Raw genomic sequence first — 24,232 nt, 5'->3', positions numbered from 1 at the left:
TGCTATCACTTGTTGTTCTTATACATCATGTGTCTATCTTGCTTAGTTCTAGTTGCTGTTGTTGTTGCACTTAGTTGAGCCTAGCATATTTAGGTTTTGTTCTTGTAAAATAAACGTTAGTTTAATTCCACATTCTTACAAATTAAATCCATAGGAGTTTTTAAATCGCCTATTCACCCCCTCTAGGCGACATCTCGTCTTTCCCTAGTGAGGTAGCAAAAAAGGCAAAGCCATAATAGCTCTTGAACATATTGTCACTATCCAATCACTAAAACCCTGCTACTCCATCTAACACACACATCACCCCACACACGCTCTTGCATAGATGTTGGATCAGAACATAAACTTAAGAATGAGGTACATAATATGAATATATCAATACATCTCAAATATAATAAGATCAGATCTCATATAACAATATCATAGAACAAGGATCCACCACATAGGTATTACAAATATGGCCATAATCATGATATGCAGCTCATATGGCACTAAGTACTATGAAGAACATGAGAGAAATAGATCAAGCTATTGCCACAAACCCGTAGTCCAGAGGTGGACTACTCCCTCTTGATCATGGTGATGATGATGAAGATGTTGGAGAAGGTGGAGATCCCTCCGATGGTGATCCTGATTGAATTTCCCCCTCCAATCTTCTCTACAGCAGCTACAATTTTGGTGTTTCTGTCTTTCTGCGGCGCTCTCCTCCCGAGAACTCTTCGGGGCCATATATATAGGGGTTTTTAGGGCAAAACAAGTTGGTTCACGAAAGAATTAGGGCAAATGGACGCTCGAGGGCTGAGCGGAGGTGGGTGGCTGATGCATGTAAAATGCATACATGAACTTTGCACTTTATTGCAACATATTACCACATATTTTCATCTTATATAATGTTATTCTCATGTTTTATTATGTTTTAGGGGATTTTCTAAATAATCCCTTCCTCCGGTTCTAATTCTGGTTCGCAGGAAACGCCACTTGTTAGTGTTTTGGACTTTCCAGGAGCTACATGACTCCAAAAAGGGCAAGGTCAGGGGTCACGCTTCGGAATTTTTGAGACGGACAAAATGAGATAAAGTGGGCCACCATGCGGTCAACAGGCTGGGAAAGAGAGAGGTTGGCACGACCTCCCCCTCTGGTTGTGCCACTAGGGCTCTTTCGGCCCTCGAGCGTCCGTTTCGCCTCATCTTTTAGCGAACCGACTTGTTTTGCCCTATAAACTACTATATATACGACCCCGGGGGTTTCGTTGAGACTACGATGGCGGAGATCAAAAACACATAAGCAGAGAGACAACAGGCCGCCGCCAGCGGAGATCGGAGGGGGGAAACGCTGCCGGAATCGCCTCCGGTGGACTCCACCCCCTATGGTGAGGGAATCAGCACCATCTTCATCAACATCTACAGAAATTCTTCATCATCCCTCTCTGTAATGTCTTGGCAAACATGATGTATGATACAATATATTGTTTTCCCATGATCTACTGTATCTCTATGTTGATGTTTGAGTAGTGATATGTTCATTGAAATTTTTATATAGTTTGTTGTTAGTTGCATACAAGTATTTGTTATCTTCTATGATTCTCTTATGTATTGATATATGAGTTCACACATATGTCAAGGGGATGCATAAGGTTATCACCGTTGCATGTTGACATGATGAGGGATAGGGAGCGACATAAACCTTGTCCCTATTCTTAGATGCATGTTAACGGGGGGGGCAATTATGGGGACCTTTAAACTTACAACGGTGGTTGAACTTAATGTCTGAATATGAAGTTTTAATAATTCTTTTTCGTGCACATTCCAATGGCCTTAGGATCAATCACTAGTGGTGTACTTGCAACACCTATCTATGGCTCCTCCGTAGAAGAAACACCAAAAAGACTATCATTATGCTTCACTAACTATGAAAAGCACACAAATGAAATAGAAAATTGCCTGAACACTTGCTCTCTTGAGTTACTCCACTTCACTTCACTTCATATCATTGCGTTTTACTTCATTGCACTTTACTTATTCTTGCACTAGTTTTACTTCTTCCATTTTAATTTCAGCACATATAGTTTTTAGTAAAAACCTCTTCACGCACACACACACACACACACACACACACACACCACATCTCCTAGCTTTGCATAGAAGGCCATATAAGTGGGTTATAGGGCTTTATAGAATTGATAGTTTACCTTCTGCTCCTCGTGGGTTCGACACTCAAATACTTATCGAATTGTACTGTGGTGATCCTCTGCACTTGGGGGTTATCAAGATACTTTTCAGGCGCCATTGCCGGGGGAGTGTAGTGCTAAGCTTCTATTCTTGTTTGCATTGCTAGTTTTACTTTTAGTACCTTTATTTTATAAAATGGAAAAATACCAAAAATACTCCTGTTATGAGCACAAGTATGAATACAATGATACTTTGTTTATGAACTTGAATGTTGTTGAGATTGCTAAGAAATATAGAGAACCATATGAAGGGAAACTATTAAAAAGTTTCTTAAGACTGCTAAATAAAGCCGCTACTGAGTTGCTTGCACATTATGAAAGGTCTTGTAACTTTTGTTATGGTGAACACTTTGATTTCCAATGTAAATCCCATGAACAACATACAATTTCCTCCTGTAATACTTATAGTTATGTTCAAAAGATGGAGGAAGTAGAACAATTTGTGTGCTTTATGGTAGCCTATGAGTTAAAAAAAATCCTTGATGAGGTATATGAAATTAGTGGTGAGTGTCATGATTGTGATTTTAATGTCTGTACTATCCTAAATCATTGCATAGAAGATTTTTTTGATAATATCTATGTTGTTGACTATAATAAGAGGGTCAACGTTGCCCGAGAGAGCACTAATATTTTGCAGGAAAAATATGATGAAAGCATAAGCTTGGGGATGTCCATGCAGCCCCAAGAGAAAGACAAAGAGGAACAAAAGGAGGAGGATGATAAAAGGATGCCCATGCAACCCCAAGAAGAGCATGAAGAAGAACGAGAGGAGGAAGAATGGAGTAGATACCCATCTCTAACTCCCAACAATGGTATTCCTATGAGCACCCCTTCTTATAATATTGATGATGATACTCTATGTGATTTAAGATTTTCTAATTTATGGGAGGATCATGATGATGTAAAAGAAATAGATGATACCATATGCTCGTTAGATGACTTGTCTTTATGTGGTGATTATATTCACAAATATTCTATTGAGTTTACTCTTGATGCTTGCAAATTTTATGAAAGAGGAAGAGATAAGAGCACTCTTTATATTTCAATGTTACTTCAAATGCAAGCTACTGACCATTATATGAATTGGCTACCATTTAGTTGCTTTTATTTATTCATATATAAATTTCCAATGCATAGGAAGAGAGTGAGACTTAAAAGTTAATGGTTCCAAATCTTGTGGTGTGCTCCATATGCTTTCAGGTAATAATTTGAGCACACATTTATATCCTTGTCAAATATCTTTACTTCTTATTACATATTAGTGATTTTTAAGTTTTAATAAAAGAAAAGGTATGGAAGAGTAAATGAGAAGGATGAGCAATGTAGAAATTGGGGTCGACCTTGAGCATGTGTTGTTCATGCCAATGGAAGCATTGCAAAATCTATATCATTAAAAGTCTTCCTACAGTAAAAACAAATTAGTGTTTACTTTTCTTTATATATGTTAGCTTCTTGAATAAAATGGTTTCCCAATGATTCCTATAGTTCCCATCTTAGTAAAAATTATCATATCATTTGTTTGGATAACTAACAATATTGTAGGCATTGGAGTATCATGGAGATGAAAATATTTCTTTGATTAAGATGAATAACATGATATGATGAGGAAGAAGTAGAGACCAGAGTTAGCAAGATCATAAGCTTGGGGATGCCCACGCATCCCCCTCTTCTTTCAAGTTTCTCAAGTAAACCATTTCAAACTCATGTTCTAGTTTTATCTTCATGCTTGCTGTAGCATGTTAGTTTTCGAAAAGTACCAAGTTTTTACCCATTTGGATGTTTAAAGTTGCAAACATAATATGGAGTTGTTGATTTCTGCACAGCACTTTTTAGTGCACGATTTTTGTCTCCTTACTGGTAACTCCTAAAATATTTATAATAATGTAGTAGCTGAAACTTTTCATCCTCTATATTCACGTAAATTGGCTTAATTTTTTGAGGTGTCTAAGTCGTACTAAAAATTCAGTTTTGCTGCTGAAAATATTCAGGATAGATTCTGCCTTATTTTGTTAGATCCATTCTTTTGAGTATCAAAATGATTTTTACTTGAAACATTTGATATTCTATAATGAGTATAACATTATGGCTCTCTAGTTCATGAATATATAATTTTATTCTTGATTAAATAGAAGCAAGCATGATTTCTTTGGACCTCTAATGTTACCTTATAGAAAAGAATGGGAAGAAAGTTTTGTGTTGAAGTTTTTTCACAGGGAATGAAAGAACACCACACCAAGATAAATCCAAGAAGGGTGAAGACCATAATCTTGGGGATGCCCAAGGAACCCCACTGGACTCATATCAAATCTCTCGGTTTGCACACTTCAAAACTTTGTTTTTTGAGCAACATAGAATTCTCGCAAAAACTTGGAGCATCCTTTATTAGTTTTGTGTCTAGTTTTGCTTTGAATAAATATTACCATCATGATAAATGTCTTTAATTCTTAGTAAAGAGGTACTGAAATAAATTATCATATTCTTGAATGCTTCCATGAAAGTGAGTTGCATGTTATAAAAAGATGAAGAGAGATGCATTAAAAGCTGAAATTTATATTATGCATAGTACTATTAGTTTCACATGCTCTATTGGTTGATGATTTGTTATGTGCCTTATTCAGTGCTACTTATTGCTACTATACATAGATGTTTAATTTTAAGTATTATTGTTTGATGATGAATGAATAGTCTATGGATACTATTGCATGCTTTTAGACCTCTTGCTAGCCAAAAGATTTGAATTCTTACACAAGCATAGGCCCGTTTCCAAGCTCAACTCAAATCCAATGTCTATCATACCTACCTATATAGAACTTGATATTCCGAGTATAATGTGTGTGTATTTCCTTCAACTTTTCAAAAAAAGCTCATAAGAAAGTAAGGTTTGGTAGGAAATACAACTATGGATGTTGTTGGTTTGACTGATTATGAGTAATGAGCTAGACCGTAACCATGTTTACTGGGTAATTCTTTCAACATTGCGCTTTTCGGGCATTGCGCCCTGCGTTGATCATCATTTATTTTGTTTTGTTGATGGCTATCTCTTGTGAAATAAGTAGAGGTTATTTGAGCAAGTAAGCATGCATTGTTAGATAAGAGCAATGGGCCGCTAACCGAAGCCATGCTTAATCATGGTGGAAGTTTCAGCAACGAGCATCCTCAATAGGAAGAGTGAAAAAAGAGTTGCGTAAAAAAGAGTTGTGAAAAAAGAGTGAGAAAAGAAAAGAAACAGAAATAGTATGAAAAAAGTGAGAGAGTTAGAGAGGATGCTCAATGTCTGTTGTTCATGTTGTCCCGGTATGGATGGCCTATAGTTGAGATGCACATCTCCTTTGGTCCTGTGTACAGGTGGCATGAAGGTACCACATTGCGATACTTGGTTAAAACATGTATGTCGAAAAGTCTTGGTAACCCGGAGTTGACTAACAAGAGGTGTAGTCCTTAGCATTCAAGAAAGTGAGGCAACACTTACTCATAAGAGGTCAAACTAATGACACATAGATATCTTCATACATGAGATTCATGATACCCCATCCTTATTATTATTGACATGAATTGCATAGCTCAAAACCATGTTTTATGCTCTCTACTTTTTATTTTGTTGGAGGGTTAACACATACATTCCATGCTTACTTTTTGTGTTCAAGAGTCAAAATAAATATTCATGAAAATAAAGGGCAAGAGTCTTCCAACAATTCTATAGGATACTCCTAAGCATGCTTTATGATTCATAGATATGTATCATTCATGTTTCTTACAATGATGTTCACTATTATGCATGCTTTGTAGAATGTAAGTGTTATCACTTGATGGGTTCATATTAATTATTGTCATTCTTTATTGACTGAACCTTATAAGACTTTGCATGATTACATGGAAGAGATGCAATAAACTCCAAAGTCCATGTTAGTTTTATCACCTTTATGCTCAAGGACGAGCATAGGTTAAGCTTGGGGATATTGATGCATGTAAAATGCATACATGAACTTTGCACTTTATTGCAACATATTACCACATATTTGCATCTTATATAATGATATTCCCATGTTTTACGATGTTTTAGGAGATTTTCTAAACAATCCCCCTTCCTCCGGTTCTAATCCTGTTTTGCAGGAAATGCCACTTTTTAGTGTTTTTGACTTTCCAGGAGCTACGAGATTCCAAAAAGAGCAAGGTCAGGGGCCACGCTTTGGAATTTTAGAGACGAACAAAATTAGCTAGAGTGGGCCACTAGGAGGTCAAAATGCTGGGAAATAGAGAGGGTGGCGCGGCCTTCCCCTCTAGCCACGTCACCAGGGCTCTTTCGGCCCTCGAGCGTCCGTTTCGCCTCATCTTTTCGTGAACCGACTTGTTTTGCCCTCACTACTATATATATGAACTTGGGGGTTTAGTCGAGACTACAGAAGCGAAGATCAAAAACACATAAACAAAGAGACAGCAAGCCACCACCGGTGGAGATCGGAGAGGGGAAACGCCTCCGGTGGACTCCACCCCCCTCCGGTGAGGGCATCAGCACCATCTTCAACATATACAACAACTCTTCATCACCCCCTCTGTAATCTCTTGGAAAACATGGTGTATGATGCAATATATTGCTTTCCCATCATCTATTGTATCTCTATGTTGATGTTTGAGTAGTGAATTGTTCATGGCAATTGTTATATAGTTTGTTGTTGGTTGCATACAAGTATTTGTTATCTTCTATGATGGTCTGATGTATTGATATATGAGTGCACACACATGTCAAGGGGATGCATAAGGTTATGACTGTTGCATTTTGACAAGATGAGGGATCGGGAGCGACAGAAACCTTGTCCCGATTATGGGGACCTTTAAACTTACAACGGTGGTTGGAATTAATGTCTTAATATGAAGTCTTAACAATTCCTTTGCTTGCACATTCCGATTGCCTTAGGATCAATCACTAGGGGTGTACTTACACATGTATATGGCTACACCTATCTATGGCTCCTCCATAGAAGAAACACTAGAAAGACTATCATTATGCTTCACTAATTATGACAACCGCACAAATGAAATAGAAAATTTCATGAACACTTGCTATCTTTAGTTACTCCACTTCACTTCATCTCATTGTGTTTTACTTTATTGCACTTTACTTATTCTTGCACTAGTTTTACTTCTTGCTTCTAATTTCAGCACATATAGTTTTTAGTAAAAACCTGTTCACACACAGACACCACATCTCATAGCTTTGCATAGAAGGCCATATAAGTGGGTTATAGGGCTTTAGAGAATAGATAGTTTACCTTCAACTCCTCATGGGTTCGACACTCAAATACTTATCAAATTGTACTGCGGTGATCCCCTATACTCAAATACTTATCGAATTGTACTGCAGGAGTTAAGCTTTGGGATGCTGATACGTTGCAAACGTATCTATAATTTTTGATGCTCCATGCTTGTTTTACACCAATTTATATATGTTTTGCTTACACTTCTTTGCACTTTTATACATTTTCCGGCACTAACCTATTAACAAGATGCCACGGTTCCGATTCCTGTTTTCTGCTGTTTTGTATTTCAGAAAAGTTGTACAGGAAATATTCTCAGAATTGGACGAACCAAAAGCCGAAGTCAATATTTCACTGTAACGGAGTCAGAGTCCAGAGGGGGGTCGAAGAGGATCCACAGGGCAGCCAGACCACCCCATGGCGCGTCCAAGGGTGGGCCCGCACCAAGGGGTGGTGTGGCCCCCGTGCGTCCACCGACCTCGCCCTTCCGCCTATTTATTCACGATCTCGGGAAAAACCTAAACACCCGAGCCTCCATCCATGAAAAGTTTCGTCGCGGCCGCCATCACAGACCCTAGCTCGGGAGGGTTCTGAAGCTCTTCCCGGCACCCTGACGGAGAGGGAGATCATCACCGAAGGCCTCTACATCGCTAGACTATGGGTCCATAGCAGTAGCTAGATGGTTGTCTTCTCCAATTTGTGCCTCATGTTTAGATCTTGTGAGCTGCCTATCATGATCAATATCATCTTTATGTTATGTTGTGTTTGCCGGGATCCGATGAATATTGAATATTATGTTGAGATCGATTATATATTTGTCATATGTTATTTTTGATCTTGCATGGTCTCCAATGCTAGTAGTTGCTCTGGCCAAGTAAATGCTTGTGACTCCAAGAGGGAGTATTTATGCTCGATAGCAGGTTTATGCCTCTAGTTTTCTAGAAGAGTGACAATAACTTCTAAGATTGTAGATGTGTTGTTGCTACTAGGGAGAAAACAATAATGTTTTATCCAAGGGTAATTCTATTGTTTACTTTACACACATTGCTTAATGCGATAATCTGTTGCTTGCAACTTAATACTCGAAGGGGTTCAGACGATAACCGCAAGGTGGATTATTAGTCGTAGACGCAGTTGGATTACGGTCTATGTATTATGTTGTAATGCCCAGACGAATCTCATAGGAATCATCTTGTCATGTATGGTCTTTATTATGTCAATGTCCCAACTGTGATTTGTTCATCCAGCATGTTATTTATCTATATGGAGGATGCCTCTAGTGAAATGTGGACCCTGGTTCTTTCTTTTACACTGATACAATCATCCTGTTTTGTTTACTTACTGCAAGCACTGTTCTGTTTAATTCCACATCAAAGATCTTTCCACACTATACGTCTAATCCTTTGTGTTTAGCAAAACCGGTGAGATTGACAACCTCACTTTAAGTTGAGGCAAAGTATTTTGGTTGTGTTGTGTGCAGGTTCCACGTTGTTGCTGACGCTGGTGGTGCGCCCTGCCACAAGTCAGCTAGCAACACCTTCAGAAGTCACGCCTTTCTCCTATTGGTCGATTAAACCTTTGTTTCTTACTGAGTAAAAACTTCCTGTTGTGCTCATCATACCTTCCTCCTGGGGTTTCGGCCAAGGGTGGGCCCGCACCAAGGGGTGGTGTGCCCCCCCAGCCGGCCACCGACCTCGCCCTTCCGCCTATTTATTCACGATCATTGGGAAAACCTAAACACCCGAGCCTCCATCCATGAAAAGTTCCGTCGCGTCACCATCGCAGACCCTAGCTCGGGAGGGTTCTGAAGCTCTTCCCGGCACACTGCCGGAGAGGGAGATTGATGGTGCTCCGGTGATGGCGCCAGACAATCTTGTTGAGCGTTGTTGTGGAAGCGGTTGGGAAACCCCAAGAGGAAGGTGTGATGAGCACAGCAAAAAGTTTTCACTCAGTACGAAACCAAAGTTTAATCGACCAGTAGGAGAAATGAGTGACTTCTGAAGGTGTTGCTAGCTGACTAGTGGCAGGGCGCATGATGTCTACACACGCTTCTATTCTTGTAGATAGTGTTGGGCCTCCAAGTTTAGAGGTTTGTAGAGCAGCAACAAGTTTCCCTTACGTGGATCACCCAAGGTTTATCGAACTCAGGGAGGTAGAGGTCAAAGATATCCCTCTCAAACAACCCTGCAATTATGATACAAGAAATCTCTTGTGTCCCCAACACACCCAATACACTTGTCAGATGTATAGGTGCACTAGTTCGGCGAAGAGATAGTGAAATGCAAGTGATATGAATGAATATGAGTGGTAATAACAGTCTAAAATAATTATGGCAGCAAGTAAACATGCAGTAAAACAATAAATAAATGGTGATTTGATGTTTGGAAACAAGGCCTAGGGATCATACTTTCACTAGTGGTTACTCTCAACAATGATATCATAAAGAAATATAAATATAAGCACTTCACTATGCTACTCTGAACTACTCTCCGGCTGGATAACGAACACTAATTCATCACGTAGGGCTGCAAAAGCAAACCTTAAAGATGTATTCCCAAGTACTAATGAACACCCCGCGCTCCACTTTGAGCATTCATAGGAGGTACTAACACACCACAATTTCATAGAGACATCCAACTCAAATCATAATTCAGTGAACAAGTATTCTATGAAATTTAGCCTAAGAGACCCACACGATGCACACACTCCACCTTTACACACGTGGGACAAGGAGTCCCCGGAGATCACATAAGTAAAATCCACTTGAATAGCATAACGACATCTAGATTACAAAGCTCATGGTCACATAAAGATCACACCATGGGAGAGAGAGATAAACTACATAGCTACCGGTAGAGCCCTCAGCCCCGGGAGAGAACTACTCACTCCTCATCATGGGAATCAGCAACAACGATGGAGATGGCGATGGAGTCGATGGAGATGGCTCCAGGGGCAATTTCCCGTCCCGGCAGGGTGCCGGAACAGAGACTTCTGTCCCCCAGATCTTGTCTGCGACGGCGGCGGAGCTATGGAACCTTTCGCGGGCGGAGGCTTGTATATTTAGGGTTTTTGCGTCGGGAGCTTTATATAGGCGGAAGTGTGAGGTCGGTGGAGGCCTGGTGGCCCCAGAACACCCCTAGGCGCGGGCCAGGTCCAGGCCACGCCTAGGGTAGGTCTGGCCACCCTGTGGCCCTTCTCCGTCTCTTCTCTGGACTCCGTCTTCACTCCAGAAAAAATAGGAACTTTGGCTTTTGTTTCGTCTATTTCCGAGAATATTTCCTATACAACTTTTCTGAAATACAAAAACAACAGAAAATAGGGAACTGACACTGTGGCATCTTGTCAATAGGTTAGTTCCGGAAAATGCATAAATTAATGTGCCATGAAGTGTAAACAAAACATATAGCAATTGGTGTAAAAAAGCATGGAGCATCAAAAATTATAGATACGTTTGAGATGTATCAGCGCACTACCTGCGTCAGCAACAACGTGGAACATGCACACAACACAACCAAACTACTTTGCCCCAACTTGCAGTGAGGTTGTCAATCTCACTGGTTCACTGAACACAAATGATTAGACATATCGAGTGGAAAGAGATGTTTGTAATAATTAAAGAGAACATGAATTTCAGTAAGTAAACATAACAGGATGATTGTATCAGTGTAAAGGAAACGGACCGGGGTCCACAATTCACTAGAGGTGTCTCTCCATAAAGATAAATAGCATATTGGGTGAACAAATTACAGCTGGGCAATTGACAGAATACCGACCATACATGACAAGATGATTACTATGAGATTTGATTGGACATTACAACATAATACATAGACCATAATCCAACTACGTCTATAACTAATAATCCACCTTTCGGTTATCGTCTGAACCCCTTTTAGTATTAAGTTGCAAGCAATAGATTATCGCATTAAGCAATGTGTGTAAAGTAAACAATAGAATTACCCTCGGATAAAACATTGTTGTTTTCTCCCTAGTAGCAACAGCACATCTACAATCTTAGAAGTTATTGTCACTCTCCCAGATTACTAGAGGCATGAACTTACTATCGAGCATAAATACCCCCTCTTGGAGTCACATGCATCTACTTGACCAGAGTATCTACTAGCAACGGAGAGCATGCAAGATCACAAATAACATATGACATGAATATATAATCAACCTCAACATAGTATATAATATTCATCGGATCCCAGCAAACACAACATATAGGATTACATAAGGATGATCTTGATCATGTAGGGCAGCTCACAAGATCTAAACGTGAGGCACAAATTGGAGAAGACAACCATCTAGCTACTGGTATGGACCCATAGTCCAGGGATGAACTACGCACGCATCACTTCGGAGGCGGGCATGACGATGTAGATGCCTCCGGCGATGATTTCCCCCTCCGGCAGGGTGCCGGGAAGAGCTTCAAAACCCGCCGAGATGGGTTCTGCGATGGCGGCCGCGATGGAACTTTTCGTGGATGCACTACTACAAACAGCCTTACCGCCGGCGACCTGGATGGGCTTACCGCCGGCGCCTTTGCATTCGCCGGCGATCACCTCGCTGGTGGTAATGCCTCATCGCCGGCGCCTTCCAATTCGCCGGTGGTAAGGGGCCGTTACCGCCGGCGTTTTATCCAAACCGCCAGGGGTAAGTGTTTCCACCAGCGCCTACTGATATCGCCGGTGGTAAGGGGCCGTTACCGCCGGCGTTTTATTCAAATCGCCAGGGATAAGTTGTCTTACTGCTGGCGCTTACTGAATACATGTAAAATTTCGCCGGTGGTAATATTAACAGGAACAAAAATAAAAAAACTCGAATTACACAACATATACACCAGAATTCATAGCATATACACAGAATATACAGGCAAATACCAGAATGACAGCAAGATATACATCATTAGCAAGATACACATCACTGGCAATGATACACATCATTAGAAAGTCCCGAAATGTCCCGAAATGTCCATAACATGCATGCATGCATCAATAACACAAGTGTCGACCATACGGTTCAAACATCACGACTCGAAGTAGCACATATTACACAAATACATATAAGTCCAGTCGACGACCTAGCTAAACAACAATGACATAGTAAACTATAGAGGCGGTGGCGGCAAGCATCATCACGATGAAAGGGGTCCTCCACATCTCCCTCCTCTGTCCCGCTCGAAAGTTGGCGTATCGAGCTTCCGCCTCCTCCAAAGTGGTGTACCCCTTGTAACTTTTGCCGCCGAAATGGTGGACCTGCCTCCTACAGTTTTCCACTGGCTTGCATCCGAAGGGTGTGTTAGCACTGGGTTTTCAACCCGTTCTATATCACGCATCACCGCCTCCTTTCTTTCCGCGTGCCAGCGCATGAGCTTTGCTTCCTTGGGGTCCACAAAGTACCGCTGCAGACGGTGCGTGAGCGGGAAGTACCACACAACTTTTCGAGGAGATTTTCTTGTCCCTCTCTTGTATCGAGATTCGCCACAATGTGGGCATGTATCGAGATTGGCATGCTCGTTCCGATATATTACGCAGTCACTGATGCATGCGTGGTATTTCTGGTGCGGTAAATCGAGAGGGCACACGATTTTCTTGCCCTCCTGTAGGCTACCGGCACACGTGTTATCTTTAGGAAAGTGGATCTTCAAGTATCCGAAGAGTTCGTCCACGCTTGTGTCCGTCCATTTGTGCTTTGCCTTCATCTCCATAATATCGAGAGCGTATCTCAGACGGGTCTCCTCCGTCCCACGAGCTGCATCGTACAACGGAGTTCTCGAGTCTACCTCGAGTTGATCCAGCTTAGCCTTCCGTCTACCAGCTTTTTTGGGGTCGGTCGATGTGTTGCTGAGAAGAAGTTCTTGAACATGATGGTCCTGCACGGCCGCGGTTAGCGGGGTAATATTTCTACTCATGTCCTCGTCGGCCGCATGTTCTTCCCGGCCTTCTTGATCACCATCAACGTGTGCGCCATCCTCTTCAACCTCGTCTCCATTGCCGTATGGCATCCTCTTCCTCACCTTCGTTATCATCATCTCCACCATCATCATCTCCATCATCATCACCTTCGATATCATCATCTCCATCATCACTCATCCACTGAGTATGCCCCTCCATGAAACTATACCTGAGCAGGTGCTCATTCACTATGCACGAAAAGGGGTCGAACAACGACCCTAGCTTGCATCTTCGACAAGGACACATTATATCCTTTCGATTTTTTTCATACATGTCGGCCGTCGCGCGTTCCACGTATCTATCAACGGCGCTTTCCCTCGTCTTGATGACCATCGTCGCCTACAAGACAAGATAATTGATTACAACCGCCGCCTCGGTTTTCACGAAAAAATTCGGCATGACCTTTGCTAAATATTGTCATGCTGGAGTTCCAAAAATTCGCCGGAACGGAAGTTAATCAACATTCCGGCAAAACATTGGCAACTCAATGTTCCTGCACACGTCAACAAATGCAAAACAATGCATTTACATATATGGAACCGCGCCTTTTTGCGATCACTAGTGACATAACCGTGATTTTTCACCAACTCATGAACATTCCACTCATTAGTTATATACCACTTAGTTGACGCGACGTCCAAAAGCACCGGAGAGACGCCACACGTTGACTTTATGCTCAAGAGATCTAGAGATCTAAAAATAGGGAGAGATCTAGCTAGATCTAGTGGAAAATTGGTGGGATCTAGATCTAGATCATGCAAATCATGCTAGAGGGGCTAGGTAGTGCATGATTTTCTCAAATACATCATATTTTGTTGGTTGAAATAGCTAAAATAGGTGGGGGAATGAGCTAACTAGTGCTTGGGTTGATTTGCCATCACATATGAGTGTGTGTGGGTGGTAGTAGGTGGCTGGTCGTCTTAATGGCCAGCCCCAGGGTTACCGCCGGCGCTTACATATAAAAATGCCAGCGGTACAGGCCGTTACCGCCGGCATCTACGGGCCCGAAACGCCGGTGGTAAGTGAAGGCTGCGTGGCCCACCCTCTGGCGCGGCGGCAGGGCCCATTACCCCCGGCCTCAACAGCACACGTCGCCGGAGGTAGAGCCCATTACCCCCGGCGCCTTCGGGGCCAATTCGCCGGCGGTAACTGAAGGCTGCGTGGCCCACCCTGGCGCGGCGGCAGGGCCCATTACCCCCGGCGTCAACGCGCACGTCGCCGGCGGTGGAGCCCATTACCCCCGGCGCCTTCGGGGCCAATCGCCGGCGGTAACGCCGGGCCCAATTGTGATACCGCGGCCCATTGTATCGCCGGCGCCTGCGTGCCCATTTCGCCGGCGGATGCGGAGGCACCCCGGCGCCACCCTACCTCCTGCGCCGGCGGTAGTGTTAGGCCCCCCTGGAAGCTATTACCGCTGGCATCTTCAACTAGTATTTGCTGGCGGTAAGGAGTGCGGCTATAAGCTATTCCCTAGTAGTGATGGAGGCTCGGGTATCCAAGGTTTTCCCGAGAAGATGTATAAATAGGCGGAGGATTTAGGTTGGTGGGGTACCTGGGGGCCCACACCATCCCTTGGCGCAGGCCCAGGCCAGGCCGCGCAAAGGGTAGGTCTGGCCGCCCTGTGGCACCTCTTCGACCCCGCTCTTGACTTCGTCTTCGTTTCGGTAAAATATTGACTTCGGCTTTTGTTTCGTCCAATTCCGAAAATATTTCCTATACAACTTTTCTGAAATACAAAAACAGCAAAAAATAGGGAACTGACACTGTGGCATCTTGTTAATAGGTTAGTGCCGGAAATCATGTAAAAGTGCAAAGAAGTGTAAGCAAAACATATATGAATATGTGTAAAATAAGCATGGAGCATAAAAAATTATAGATACGTTTGAGACGTATCAAAGATCATCACCGGAGGCCTCTACATGGCCATGTCTGCCTCTGAAGTGATGCATGAGTAGTTCATCCCTGGACTATGGGTCCATATCAGTAGCTAGATGGTTATCTTCTCCAATTTGTGCCTCATGTTTAGATCTTGTGAGCTGCCTATCATGATCTAGATCATCTTTATGTAATGATACATGTTGTGTTTGCTAGGATCCGATGAATATTGAATACTACGTTGAGATCGATTATATATTTTTCGTATGTTATTTGTGATCTATGTTATTTGTGATCTTGCATGCTCTCTGTTGCTAGTAGTTGGTCTGTCCAAGTAAATGCTTGTGACTCCAAGAGGGAGTATTTATGCTTGATAGTAGGTTCATGCCTCTAGTTTTCTAGAAGAGTGACAATAATTTCTAAGATTGTAGATGTGTTGTTGCTACTAGGGAGAAAACAACAATGTTTTATCCAAGGGTAATTCTATTGTTTACTTTACACACATTGCTTAATGCGATAATCTGTTACTTGAAACTTAATAAGGTGGATTATTAGTCATAGACGCAATTGGATTATGGTCTATGTATTATGTTGTAATGCCTAAACGAATCTCATAGTAATCATCTTGTCATGTATGGTCTTTATTCTGCCAATTGCCCAACTGTAATTTGTTCATCCAATATGTTATTTATCTTTATGGAGAGACACCTTTAGTGAACTGTGGACTCGGTCCTTTCTTTTACACTAATACAATCATGCTGTTCTATTTACTTACTGCAAGCACTGTTCTATTTAATTCCACTACAAACATCTTTCCACACTATACGTCAAATCTTTTGTGTTCAGCAAAACTAGTGAGATTGACAACCTCACTGAAAGTTGGGGTAAAGTACTTTGGTTGTGTTGTGTGCAGGTTCCACGTTGTTGCTGACGCTGGTAGTTCGCCCTGCCACAAGTCAGATAGCAACACCTTCAGAAGTCACGCCTTTCTCCTACTGGTCGATTAAACCTTGGTTTCTTACAGAGGGAAAACTTGCTTCTATGCTCATCATACCTTCCTCTTGGGGTTCCCCAACGGTGTGCAATCTACGCTCATCAGGTGCAATACCCCAAAAGTGCAATGTTGAAAGATTCTCCAGTAAACATGGTTACAGTCTAGCTCATTACTCATAATTAGTCAAACCAACAACATGCATAGTGGTATTTCCTACCAAACCTTACTTTCTTGTGAGCTTTAAAATACACAAAAAGGAAATTTTGAAAAGGTTGGAGGCAAAACACACACATTATACTTGGAATAGAAAGTGCTATGTAGGTAGGTACAATAGACATTGGATTTGATTAGATCTTGGAAACTAGTCTATGCTTGTGTAAGAACTCAAATCTTTTGACTAGCAAGCAGAGGTCTAAAAGCATGCGATAGTATCTATAGATTATTCATTCATAACTAAACAATGATACTTAAAGTTAAACATATATGTATACCAGCAATAAGCAGCACCGAATAAGGCACATAACAAATTATCACTCAGTAGAGCGGGTGAAACTAGAGATACCATACACAAAATAAATTTCAGCTTTTAGGCATTCATTCTTTTCTTTTAAGAGCATGCAACTTATTTTACTTTGAACATTCAGAGGTAAAGATTTTGGTAAAGTAGCTTATGATATGCATCATAAACAATCAATATGACGGTCCTCTCACAAAACAAAACAAAACTAGATGCAAATAAAACAAGGACGCTTCAAGTTTCTGCGAAAATTCCATGTTGCTCAAAAAACAGAGTTTAGAGGTGCTCAAACTAGGAATTTCAAATGAGTCCAGTGGGGCTGCATGGGCATACCCAAGCTTACGATCTTCATCATACTCTAATCATCTTAGTGTAATATTCCTCCATTCCCTGTGAAAAAAAACTTTAACATAAACTTTTCTGCCCATTCTTTTCTATGGGTCACATTAGAGGAAAAAAGAAATCATGATTGCTGCTATTTTACTCAATAATAAAATTATATATTCATGAACCAGAGAGAAAATAATTTTCTACTCATTCTAGCATATCAAAAGATCCGATTAAAAATCACTTTGATACTCAAAAGAATGGATCTAACAAAACAAGGCAGAATCTGTCTAGAATTTTTGCTGCAGAAAAACTGTTTTTTTTTTGCTCGACTTAGACACCTCATAAAATTAGGAAAATCTACGTGAAAATAGAGGATGAAATGTTACAGATACAGTATTACGGACAATTTTTTTGGAGCTACCATTATGGACAATTTTTTGCACGAAAAAGTACTGCATAGAAATCAACAACTCCATATTATGTTTGCAACTTTCAACATCCAAATGGGTAAAAACTTGATACTTTGTTTAAAAATCAGAGAGTAAACTAAAATAAAAGTAACATGCTACCTGATACGCGTAAAGCACACGCCCGTTGGGAACCCCAAGTGGAAGGTGTGATGCGTATAGCAGCAAGTTTCCCTCAGTAAGAAACCAAGGTTTATCAAACCAGTAGGAGTCAAGGATCACGTGAAGATCGTTGGTGACGGAGTGTAGTGCGGCGCAACACCAGGGATTCCGACGCCAACGTGGAACCTGCACAACACAATCAAAGTACTTTTCCCCAACGTAACAGTGAGGTTGTCAATCTCAACGGCTTCGTTGTAAACAAAGGATTAGATGTATAGTGTGGATGATGATGTTTGTTTGCGAAGAACGAGTAAAGAACAATTGCAGTAGATTGTATTTCAGATGTAAAGAATGGACCGGGGTCCACAGTTCACTAGTGGTGTCTCTCCCATAAGATAAGTAGCATGTTGGGTGAACAAATTACAGTTGGCAATTGACAAATAAAGAAGGCATAACAATGCACATACATATATCATGATGAGTACTATGAGATTTAATCAGGGCATTACGACAAAGTACATAGACCGCTATCCAGACATGCATCTATGCCTAAAAAGTCCACCTTCGAGGTTATCATCCGAACCCCTTCCGGTATTAAGTTGCAAACAACGAGACAATTGCATTAAGTATGGTGCGTAATGTAATCAACACAAATATCCTTAGACAAAGCATTGATGTTTTATCCCTAGTGGCAACGGCACATCCACAATCTTAGAACTTTACTATCATCTGTCCCGGATTCAATGGAGGCATGAACCCACTATCGAGCATAAATACTCCCTCTTGGAGTCACAAGTATCAACTTGGCCAGAGCCTCTACTAGCAACGGAGAGCATGCAAGAACATAAACAACATATATGATAGATTGATAATCAACTTGACATAGTATTCAATATTCATCGGATCTCAACAAACACAACATGTAGCATTACAAATAGATGATCTTGATCATGATAGGCAGCTCACAAGATCTAACATGATAGCACAATGAGGAGAAGACAACCATCTAGCTACTGCTATGGACCCATAGTCCAGGGGTGAACTACTCACACATCGATCCGGAGGCGATCATGGTGATGAAGAGACCTCCGGGAGATGATTCCCCTCTCCGGCAGGGTGCCGAAGGCGATCTTTTGAATCCCCCGAGATGGGATTGGCGGCGGCGTCTCTGGAAGGTTTTCCGTATCGTGGCTCTCGGCACTGGGGGTTTCGCGACGAAGGCTTTAAGTAGGCGGAAGGGTAGGTTTAGGGGCGACATGAGGGCCCCACACGCCAGGGCTGTGCGGCCAAGGCCTGGGCCGCGCCGCCCTGTTGTGTCGGCGCCTCGTCGCCCCACTTCGTTTCCCTTTCGTACTTCTGGAAGCTTCATGGAAAAATAAGACCCAGGGCGTTGATTTCGTCCAATTCCGAGAATATTTCCTTTGTAGGATTTCTGAAACCAAAAACAGCAGAAAACAAGAATCGGCTCTTCGGCATCTCGTCAATAGGTTAGTGCCGGAAAATGCATAAATATGACATATAATGTGTATAAAACATGTGAGTATCATCATAAAAGTAGCATGGATCATAAGAAATTATAGATACGTTTGAGACGTATCACTACCAAAATCATGCAAAAATAGAAAGCACAAATAAAAACATCTCGGGTTGCCTCCCGTAAAGCGCTTTCTTTATAGGCATATAGCTAGGCTTACTTACTTGATTCAAGTGACATGAAAATTTTGTGGTAGCATACATGCTGCCTCCTTATTCCTTGGAAAGTGTTCCATACACTTCTTATGAGGGAACTAAAACTTAATATTCACTTCTTTCGAATCAATGATAGCCCCTGCTGTTCTTATAAAAGGTCTTCCAAGAATTATAGGACTAGAGCAATTTCTCCCCATGTCCATAACAATGAAATCAACAGGTACATATGTCATATGTAATTCAACCATAACATCTTTTAATTTTCCTATTGCCTTTTTGGTTGAATCATCAGCAAGTAATAAATCAATAGAGCATTTTTCCATATTTTTAAGGTTGAGTAATTCATATAGCTCTTTAGAGATAACAGAAACACTAGATCCTAGATCAAGAATAGCATGGTGTGTTTCTTTGTCAATAGATATTAAAATCTTGGGAATCCACACATCCTCAATCTTAGGTGGTATCATGGCCTCATTATTATACTTCTGAATCTTTTCTTTAATAACATAGTTGGCAATATAATAACCAAAACTAGCTTGATTAACATTGATAGTAGGATCTGTAGCAAAATTTTCTAGTATAGCAATCAATTCATTCAAGCTACATTTATCAAGATCCAAGAGTGGTTCCCTAGCTTCACTAAGCATTTTAATTTCTTCAATATGTTTATCATTGGTAAGCATAAGAGTTTCTTTTTCATCCATAGCACTTAAAGGTGTAGTTTCCTCAACTTCTATTTCTTCTTCTTTAAGAATATTTGAATCCTCAAATTGTGATAAAAGAGGTGCAAGAAAATCAGTATATTGCAATAACTCATTATAAGTTTCTTCAAATGCGAGAGGTTTTTTTTTGTTGCAATAGTTACAGAGTTCATGCTAATTGCATGAGGACCCTGAGGTTTCCCTGCAGACATGCTTAATAGAGTAGCTTGATTATCAGCAAGTTTTGATAAAGCTTTATCCAGTCCAGCAGCTTGGTGTTGTAACCCTTTGATTTCAGAGCTAATGGATGCAAGAGATTTATGTACGATTTATATCATGGTGGCTAGCTACTTGCTCAGTAAGTGTTTTATTCGCCTCTATTTGTTTTTCCGAGTCTTCAATAGTTGGAGGCTTTATAGGAGGCTTCCACCTATTTCCATTAGATTGTGGGTAGGGGATGAAAGGGCGGCCACCATAATTTTGAGTGTAGGGAGGTCGGCCATTATTGTAATTATTCCCATACCCATTGTTACCAAAGCTCCTTATAAAATTAACATCCACATTTTCATTGTTGTTGCCAACTAAATCTTGTAAAGGGACATTATCATTATTGTGTTTAGCTATGTAAGCAAGGATGGCATCAATTTTATTAGATAATGGATTTTCTTCTTCAATTGAATGCACCTTCTTTGTGGTATTATGTGCTCTTTTAGTATGACATTGACTATGCTAATGCAACATGCTTTCTAATATGGCTTTAGCTTCAGGTATAGTTTTTTTTCCATAAAAGCACCCCCCGCAGCAGAATCTATCATGCTTCTGGACATAATGTTAACCCATTATAGAAAGAGTGTAGGATAGTCCATTCATTAACTCCATGTGATGGGCAAGTTCTAAGCATGTTTTTAATTCTTTCCCACGCTATTGCTACATGTTCATTATCATTTTGTCTAAAAGAGGATATGTTATTTCTATTTTGCAATATTTTAATAGGTGGATAATAATTCTTAATGAAAACCTCCTTAAGATCATCCCAAGAATTAATACTAGCGGTAGGTAATGACACTAACCATTCTTTGGCTTTTCCTCTAAGAGAAAATATGAATAATTTCAGCTTAGCAATATTGTTTTCCACATTTTTAAATTTTTGCATATCATAAATTTCGCAAAAATCATGTAAATTCATAGATGCATCTTCACTAAACCAATACCTTCAGCTCCTCGTGGGTTCGACAACCTTTCTTATTGAAAAGTACTACAATTCATCTCCTTCACTTGGGAGCCATCAAAGAGGTACCACTTTCTCATCTTTTCTCTCGCTGTAAGTTCATTCGTGATCATATTATCATTTGCTTGGTTGCACTCTAGTCCCGCTCCCCACCTAGCTCGCTATCATATAAATTCCACTGCCATACTAGTGTCATTATTTTGGTTTAGTTTCACAATCATTGAATGAGGTTTAAAAAACAAACACGATTGGATTCAACTCCAATCATTTTAATAACAAGAATAAGCATCATTTGGATGACTTAGGTGCCATATGTTTGTCTTAAGGTTTTAATCTTAGTAGTGCTCAACCACATATCTTGATGAATTGACTGGATAACACTTTCTGAAAAATATTTGTTTGAAGGAATGGATGTTTTACGGTGTGTGAGTCAAATGTCAAATTTGTGCTTTTACTTTCAACATTCAAAGTTTATATATTTAGCAAAGTAAGCAAGTATATCCATTTCCATGAGACTAACAACTCCGCTGGCCAACGAATGATCTGCAGACGAAGAGTCCCGATATTCGGTTATTGAGTTGATAACATGGGGAGCGTGCTGCCCGTGGGCAAAATATTAGACTCGTGGGGTTGAGTATTACCGCAAATTTTATAATTATCCATGAGCACCTTGTGCAAGTCATTCTACTTTCAATAAAATTTGGCATGATCTCATCACCAAAGGATGGAAGTTCTTGAAAAACAATTAAAATATTAGGTGCTAAAAGGTCATGATTCTCGATGTGGAGTTCAATGATTCACTCTAAGTTTATTTCTCTTTTGACTCATATGTGTGCACCCATAATTTTCCCAAAGCATTTATTGCTTAAATACCTTTTACTCTCAATAAGAAGAGAGGCGCCGAAACAATGTATTCGCGAGCCTAGATAAACTCTTGACAGTATCCATGGGTTTGAGATTTATTTTTGATTGGCAAGCTACACGTGGTTACGACGCGACATTAGGTGCAACCATTCGAATATATTATGATAATGTCTAAAGTTACAATGTTTTTAAAGATGAATTTGATATCACTTCGGAAGGTCCCAGGACATTTACGAGCTAATTGCAACAAAATATGAATTTCTCATCTTGAAGCCAAATCGATCTGAGCAATACAGAGTGTTTAGCGAGAAACAATGTACGGGCGGGGCCGCCCGTACCACGCGCCTGTACACGCCTTCTCCACCTCAATACAAGTACTTCTCGTAAAGAGACCCAGGCAAGAAGATTTCAGACGCAACCACCAGACACACCAGAAGAGAAGAGATCAGATCTGAAGAAGGCGAAGACCACCATCGACTCTCGCCAAGATCTTCCCCCTCTAGATCATCCATCACATCTTACTTGTACAGAGAGAGAGAGATTCATAGTTGTAAGATTAGGGATTTGAGTTGGTCTTCAACTATTGTGGCTTGCTACGGTAATATCAAGATGAACTCAATTTACATTGATATGATATCATTGTGCTTTTCTCCTCTCATGTGTGAGTAGATCCCCATACGCGTGGAAGATGTAGGGGATTGGTGAGATGTGTTGTGCCTATTTTATTTCATCCATTTGTGAATTATGATTGTGATGATTATATATGAGAATGAATGTCTATGTCACCTAATATTGTTATCTAATTTAAGGGCACATGTAACATGATCTTAAGAACTCATAGACAAGAAATTATTTTCTAGTGAATAGACGACCCCCCGAGTGACACGACCGATATCAAAGAGTATCTATCAATACTCGAGGACAACAAGGAACAAAGCTTTGATCTGGTTTAACCACCTTGATACATGTGTTGACCACGGTTTTTGGTAACAAGCAAAAGGATCATTGGAGAAAGATGAAATCTACCAAGAGGAGTCTTACTGTCTTTTGGGTTGCTTGCCTACTAAGATATAAATGAAAAGAATCGTATTCACTTATCACATTTATTCCACCAGGCACATTCACTATCACCATGAACTGTATCCCCTGCGCCTAATCTTTCTTCTGCAGGAACTCATTACATTTCTCAATAGTTGTTTACTTTTATGCCCTGTACTTTATTGCACTTTCAATATACAAAACCCCTATATTCACATTCACCCTTTTTCCATTTCAATCCTTGCATTTAATTCACCTAAGACTTATGACACCTTGGGTGCGACAGAAACACCGTAGATAAACACTCTACTAGGCTCCTCGTTGGGATACGATATAAAAATCGGAAATAATACTTCCACAAAAACATGCATGGATGACCATGTGTTCTTGCAGGCCATCACTTGCTCATGTTATTTGATTATTTTTTATTAAATTACTTGTAAAGTACTATTCATATCATTCCTGCATTGAAAATCAAAGTATTACTTTACAATTATGAATATAATTATGTGGTAGGCAATGGAACCATGCTATGAGTGATGGTGGAGGTTCCATTGCAACTGGGTTATATCCACATAGGATCAACAACAAATGTCGTCTAGTGATTTTCTCGTACCATAACATCCGTATTAACCATAAGATCTAGAGTGAGACGAAGAATTTAGTTGTACCTTTTTCCTTCCATATATCAACGGATGCACTTTACGAGAGTTGTTGTGTACTATGGGAACAATAGGAGTGGTGGGGGACCCTCAAGTCCCCACGATATTTGATCTATAATGGATTGTAAGTGTTGTCTGGGTCGGGCTATCTATAGGGTATATGGAAGGGCATGTGGGATGTCCAAACGATCTACCTTTATGTTAAAGGGGAGGACATATGCCCGGGTCTGTCTACCTATAGGATATAGAATAATACAGACTTACAAAAGGGTGGGTATGCAGGGTCGTGAAGAAGGATAATGATTGGCTTAGATCTTGTATCGGGCCTC

Source organism: Lolium rigidum, chromosome 4 (assembly GCF_022539505.1).
Source record: "Lolium rigidum isolate FL_2022 chromosome 4, APGP_CSIRO_Lrig_0.1, whole genome shotgun sequence".
Lineage (NCBI taxonomy): Eukaryota > Viridiplantae > Streptophyta > Magnoliopsida > Poales > Poaceae > Lolium > Lolium rigidum.
This window is presented reverse-complemented; position numbering follows the sequence as displayed.